Here is a 7,612-nt window from a genome sequence, read left to right as displayed (position 1 = left end):
GGTGGAGGAGGGACCCAGGCAACGCAGCAGAGCTTATGCACGCGCACGCGTGCACGCTTGCACGTGTGCCGCGTGAATGCTGGATCGTAGCGACCCTAAGTATCGATCTATCGAGGAAACGAGATTCTTGCGACTCCGGTGTGCCTTACTTGTGCAACGATTTTGGAGCAGTTTTTTGTTAACACTTTCCGGTGCAACTTTGGGAAATCGAAAGTAGTATAAATTTTTAGGAATTTATTTACTCTTTGTGTTGAAATTTTAATTTAAGTTTCTCAGTTTTCATTAAGAAATCGAATGTCTCGAATGTGTGATTAACACGTTCCCTGCCACTGTCGACACTGTGTCGACAGAAAATCCTCGTGAAAATCAGTTTCTTAGCACTTTGCAGTGAAACCTTTGAAAATCGAAAGTAGTGTAAATATTCACGAATTTATTTAGTTTTATTTTGGTCGAATTTTAATTTTAAGTTTCAGCTTTCGTTTGGAAATGAAATTCTTCGAGTGTGTGATTAACACGTTCCCTGCCACCGTCGACACTGTGTCGACAGAAAATCCTCGTGAAAATCAGTTTCTTAGTACTTTGCAGTGAAACCTTTGAAAATCGACAGTAGTACAAATTTTTATGAATTTATTCAGTATTTCTGCTGGAATTTTAATTTAAGTTTCTCACTTTCCTCCGAGATGTCGAATTTCTCGATAGCCACCGTCGATAGCGTGTCGACAGAAAATCCCCGAGAAAATCACATCTCTGTCTCAAAGTTGCGAATTTACGAGACACGTCATGTCTCTCGTGATTTTCCTGTGGCGGCGAGCGTGTTGAAAGTCACTTAAATTATCTCAGTACAGTGTCGCAAATTACCGAAGAAATATGAACAAGTGGACGCGCGTGTTTTCCAAGGAGACGCGCGATAAACTGTGATTGCAAAAGGGAGAAAGCATCGAATGCTAGAAAAAGAGGCGAAATTCTCACAAAACTGTTGATCAGCATGTCACACTCGCGCGCCAACTAAAGATTTCGATAAAAATCACCGAGTTCGCCAAAATTTCCCCAAATTTCCACCAGTATTACGAATGAATTTCTCCCCAAGATTGCACGAGACGTTTAAAAGACTCGCGTTAACAGCAGATTAGGCAGCGCGAAAGATTGGCGCAATAGGGTGCAAATTCAATTTACCGCTGGCAATCCAACTTTTTGGCCAGTGCCCAAAGTTCAACGACACAGGATAGACCAGTCAAACTTCCCTCGCGATTACTATTTCGCAAGAACAGCGCAAGTCTCTCCTCGACTGGTGCAGCACAGGGAGTGTGGATCGACGATTAAAGCCAGTTCAATTACGAAACTCGTTCCTTTATAAGACACGTTAACACACACACACACACACAGAGGCCAGTTTCGTTCTTCCAAACTTTAACGACGCGATTTAACGACGATGACCAACGCGTATTATACACCACTTTGATGCTCTCTGATAAGTCGAAAAATAAAAAGATATAAATTCACCAAGCTCCTGCGATCCGCAACTCGTCCCCCGACGGTTGTTAAATTAACGCGAGTGCCTGGTTCGCGGTGTAATCCGCTTAAACCGATTCCCCGGCGGCGGGACAATCCGGAGAGACGAATATACGAGACGACAACACGTTCCGCGTTCTTTGACACGTGGAAAAACCCCCGGTGGAAAATATAATGCCATTCTTATTTAAACAACCTCTTAACTCTAATTCCTTACTTACGGGATAATTCGCTCCAAGTTTCGCCAGTTGATTATGAGCGATCCTTGGGAAATGTGTTAGAAGTACAAATGTACTTGCATGGCGATTTGTCACGGTGGAAAGTGGAGAATTTGTGGGCTTTTTGGAAATGTGAAAACATTGCAATTTTCGGATCCTTTCTGCTATCCAAATTTAATTTCAAGGAATATATTTTTGTGCCAATGAAAGAAAGTGTGTCAAGCATACTATGATTTTCAACGGTGGAAAATTGCAAATTTCTAGAATTTTCAGAAATGTGAAAAAATTGCAATTTTTCTACCTTTCCTATTATCTAAATTGAACTTCAACGAGTATCGTTCCCCCGAACAAAGGAAAATGAAATGCGTTAATTAAAAAAAAAAACAGAAAATCTGTAAAATTTTCAAAACAGTGAAAAAATTGCAACTTTTGTAATTTCACTTCACCGCCCATTTCTTCCTCCAGACAAACGCCCCTATTCCACAAAAACGATTCAAAAATCCCACCGCAAATATACCCATTGTTCCACCGTCCAAATCGTAACTCCCCTGGCATTGTCCTCAAAGAAACAAGAATATTGCTTCGAGACGTATTTCACGGTGCGAGAAACGTTAACCAACAAAAGGTTGGGAAAAACCAAAGACGTGAAAAACGACTAAAATCGTGGCAGCAAGAAAGGCTATCGGTAGCAGCCCGGTTCAGGAATAAACGCGTCCATAGTAAAACTTGGAGCGCAAACACCGCATCATTGAACGGGGCACACATACGACAATGCCTCTTCCTCTCGAACCTTTCATACACTTGAGAACCTCTCTCTCTCTCCCTCTCCCTGAACCATACAGAAATAATGATCGTTCGCGGCTTCACGACCCTGAAAAATCCACGTTGCACGCGCGGTTTCAAAACCGCCGCGCGCTGCCGCCCCGCACGGCACAATGTTACGTCGGACGCGAATGAAATCCGAATAACACTTACCCGCACGCTGGCTCGGCTATACAACGCACACACACATACGCGCGAGGCTAAAAGGCGGTCGCGCGACAATGGGTGAAAATGTGGCTTTCACATTTTTCCCCGTGGATAGCCCCTTCTACTTCTTCTACGTCCCTGTGTCGACATTAATAGCCCGTTTTCCGAATAAACACCGTCTTTGTCATTTAAATGCGGTTACTCGATGCCGGCTGCTTCCGGTCCCAGGCTATTGTCACCGATTACACTTGCACACACGATTGTGCGGCTTCGATGGCTGCTGGTATTGAAAGACGAACGAACAGGTAGTTCCTTCTTTTTTTTTTTTTTCTTTCATCTCTCTCCTTCTTTCTTTCGCAGTTTTGTTTTTGTCAAGTTGAGAAACGACGATTGGACAACGGATTACAAAGTTGGTAATTTCCGCTCAAGTGCGCGGACTAAATGGAAACAGCCAGGAATTGTTGCTGCGTGGGCTGCGTGTACACTGGGTGACGCGTAAGTCGTCGCCTTATCGTTCGTAAATTGAATAAATTTTTTTAGTGCTTTTATTCGGTATTCCACGGGATACGGTATGGAGGATGAAAATGTTTTTTTGAGGTTATGTGTGGAAAGTGATGTTTGCGTGAAGAAGTTTCGAAATGTGAAGGAAAAATTTGTAAATACAGAGAGAAAGAGAGTTATTGAATTTTTTGAAGGGTGAAGTGACTTTCGCGCCACCCTGTATACGCGCATATGTTGGAATAACGAGAGTCGTTTGGCGAGTTAAGGGGAATAAATGAAACAGGGAGATGCAACTTTTCCGCGCTCATAAATTTTCATCGCGACAGCGGTTTTCGAATTAATCCTGAATCCATAAATGCTCGCTTATGAGATTTCCCCTCGCCCTCGACCCCCTTGCTTCGCCCCTTTGTCAACGTCCCCGACCACTGAATCTCTAATCCTGTCTTCTTTCTAACTGCTCCACGCCAGTTGTACCCTTTCGAAAAATACGTCGCTATTTTTTTTTTTCTCTCTTTTTTTAAGGTATATTTAGAAATAATTACTTCGTTACTATAGCAGTACTATGTTCTTGTCTCGAGTACAACGAATCTCCGATTACAGAGTCGAGATAATCGAAAAGTCAAGATGGCGGTATCTGTACGATCGAGAATATATCGTGTAAGATTTCGAGATATTTTTCGTAGGAAAACAGATGGTAATGGAATCGTTGAAGAAATTTCGTTGATTGATGCGTCACGGTATACGCGTGTCACTTAAAAGAGCAAATATATTATGCAACATGCAGCACAGTGGTACTTGTACGCATCCTTTATTTAAACATGAAAGCTCGAATACGCAATCTGGTCACGATTCCTCCTTATCTCGGAATGCCGTGGTCGTCATGGCGACCCCCACCCTGTTACCCGTACCCCCACCTAGCGGTCCGTTGCTTCTCTAACCCTCTGAAAACTGCTGACGCGTTGTATACATTTCCCGCGCTTTCTTCCCACGAAATTCCCAGGGCTCGCTATTTCCACTTGGTCGTCGCTTTGGGATTACAAATCTTTTAGATTGCTTTTTCGCAACACCGATATTCGGGCTTATTGGAAGAATTATGGTTGGCAATTCGAGGTTAGGAATGACTTATATAAATATGGGAAAGACTTTACAGCTTCTTCTTTTTTTCTCTCGGCAGGGTATTTTTTGTCAAAGACGAAATGATATTTGAATTTAGTGGCAACATCAGCTGCATTTAACGAGCCATTAATCATCCCGTTATCGAGAAAACAAATCGATATCAGCGAACGTTTTTTTATCATATTGTAAGTCGCAAATTGGACGGTAAATAAAAAACGACCAGTCCCGATTGGCTTTGCCGATAAATGGCGTGCAACCTATTTTCGAATGTGCTCGTATAAATTCGTGAAATAAATACCGGTATGAACATAACCTATACACAGACGTTCGAAATTTCGGAACGATACGAAAAGTGTCACAGATGTAACAACGTACGTACACGCTGAAGATGAGAATAGAGTTAACGAAGGAATTCTAACCTGTTCTTCCATCACATCGCCATCCAGCAAACTTTCGAGTTATCGCAGTCGTCATCGAGATTCATCGTGACACAAAGCTTTCGACATTCGTTTTAAACTCGTCTCATTATTTCACTGAAACAGTTATTCCACTGACACTACCACCAATTTGCACCATCGTAAATAGCAATCATAAAACACAATGTGAACTGATTTTATAACAGCGAACAGGTATCCCCGAATTGACAACGAACTGAATACAGCAACGAAATCCATCGTATATATCCGGTTCGGACAAAGTAACGGTAATTATACCGACTGCAGGTCACCCCGGAATTATTGCCTCGTTTTCGAATTACCGTCCTTCTTTTTCACATCCTATATTTACTCGAACCCCTCTAGGAGAGTCTTAAGCCTTGTCGTCGGTCAGGTAAATCTCGGAAAAGGAAAACAAAGAAAAAAAAAAAAAAAAGAGCAGTTACCATTGTACCTAATCCTCCCCCAGTTCATTTTCCAACCTGACAAAAGCGGCACAGAAAATATTTCTCGAACGAGCACTCTGAACGGATAGACCGGGGCCTAGGGAATTTTTGGAACAATTCTCTGCACACATAGCGAGAGGCTGGAAACGATTCCGGTGAATCTCCATGTCACTTTAAATCCCCGTATGTAAATGACGCGGTGACGCTTCCGACTGTCGACGATATATTTCCCCCGTGTAATCCCAGTTCTCTTACGACTCTAGTTAACTTTATTTTGTTTACGCTCGTACTGCAATTTATCGCGCGTTCCGTTCAACTCGTAATTTTCCTCGGTCCCTCTCTATTTCACTGAGCCTCTCTTGCTATCGAAAATCAGAGATTTACGCGGCAAAATGTGTAACGTTCGCACGCGAGGGACACGCGGCGAACACTCTCGAATCGTCGACGTGTTTCCTGTTTGCTCGCCTCTTATCGGTAAACAAAGAAATCGAGCGCCACGCGATGCATAGTTACCGACCGTCGTGTATTACCAAGAAACTTTTTTTCCTTTCTAAACGAACGAAGTAGGTGATGACCCAGCGAGATGAATAACGGACGCGTATAATTTATCCAAGTGTCGCCACCAGTCTCCTTCGCGACAGCATAGACATCTTTCTTTCTAAATACAGAAATCGTGACTTTGGATCCCTTTCCATGTAAACCACCGGTGACGAGAAAACATTTTCCAAGAAATATACGCGGATTTCAAGTTCTCTTATTTAGAAATAAAACCATTTGCGGTTCAAGGCGAGCTACACGCCGACTATGCTTGGAAACATGTGGCAATTGGATTGGTTTAAGGAGTGTGTGATTAACGACAATGCAGCCGCGTAATTTTAGTACATATTTGGGGAGATAGGTTCTTCCTGGTGGTCGATAAGGAGAATCGAAATGATCCGATAATGCGTGTCTATTAAAACCTGGCACTGTGTTACCAGCGGATACCCTTGACAAACGGAAAGCAAACTCTTCGCGCGTAAACAGAGGCTCCAGTGTCGCTGTTATTTGCCAAAGAATTAACCTCACTGAAACGCACGCGTTTACCCAAACCGACCGCAAGCGCGGATTAAAAAAAAATAAGGTTAAGTGGCGCTTCGTATCAGAGTATGAATTAACACCTAGTAAAGCAGTTTACAAAATAACAGTGTATTATTTTTTCGTACATTCCGAGATATTTACACCGGAAATTATACGGTTCATCGCAATGAGTATACATATTTAAATTTAATATACATCACGTGAAATACCGATGTCGTAAACGTATAAAAACGACAAATTTCCGTGATTCCGACTGGTACGAATGAAATTTTTCCCGAGTATCGATAACCGGTCGGGAATTAATGAGCCAGAACGTGGCTCCATAATTCTGCGCGGTGGCACTATAAAATTCCCCCGAAATCGAGCTCACGAGGCAATTTGTCGAATATCGAAAGGTCGGATTATCGATAAGGCTACGAGAGAGAGAGAGAGAGAGAGGCCAATGCGGGCCAGCCAGGGAAACACGAAGAAGCTCCAACGACACGATAGAACCGATAGACGTGTCCGGAAATAAAATTTAATGGGGCACCACGTGCCGTTTAAAGGGAGATAAATCAAGCGGACAAGTTCGCGCGACAATGCATCATTCTATTCGCGGCACGTTTTGCGAGAAACTGCCGTGTGCACAGTATAGATGCGTTCGTAAAAAGAATTTCAAAACTGTGGGATGAGAGGCGGAGAGGGAGAAGCGAAAAAACAAAAAATCTAGAGAAGCAGAGATTTATACCGCTGCTTATCGAACTCGAAAATTACTCGGGACTGAGAAAGAGGCAACGATTTATGCGCACGCCAAGAAGGAAAGTGCGTTTACTCTCTAGCGATCTGGGAGTGCTCTCGTTCGGCGCGTAGCGAACGTGGAAAGTGGCGCTAATTAGTCGAACATTCGTTCCATGGGATTAAAATGTTTAGAAAATATGTCGAGCTTGAGAGCGTGCCCGTTCCAAACTTTCAGCTTAATTACATGTTGCCCCAACTTGCTATGGCACACGGTAAAATTCGATAGAATATTCTATCTAAATTAATATATATTTTGTTTTTTTTTTCTAACGTCCAGCGTGTATCAGCTTGTTTACTTGATGGTTAAGCCCCTAACTACACACACACATATATATATACATCGAGTCTAAAAACATCGACGCGGAACAGATATAAACAAAAGTTATACACAAAAGCAATGTCGACACAATTTTTTCTTCTCTCGCGTGATAATTTTTTCCGTGTCGTCGTCCAGTTGTCGGATAAGAAAAAAAAAACACTTCCCAGATAAACGAAGAGGAAGGAACAAACAAAACAGAGAATACAGTTGAATAAAATGGACTTACCAGACGACGCCGAAGGCACC

The sequence above is a fragment of the Habropoda laboriosa genome, unplaced genomic scaffold (genome assembly GCF_001263275.1).
Source record: "Habropoda laboriosa isolate 0110345459 unplaced genomic scaffold, ASM126327v1 scaffold15, whole genome shotgun sequence".
Classification (NCBI taxonomy): Eukaryota; Metazoa; Arthropoda; class Insecta; order Hymenoptera; family Apidae; genus Habropoda; species Habropoda laboriosa.
The sequence above is the reverse complement of the archived record's forward strand: the minus strand, read 5'-3'. Positions refer to the sequence as shown.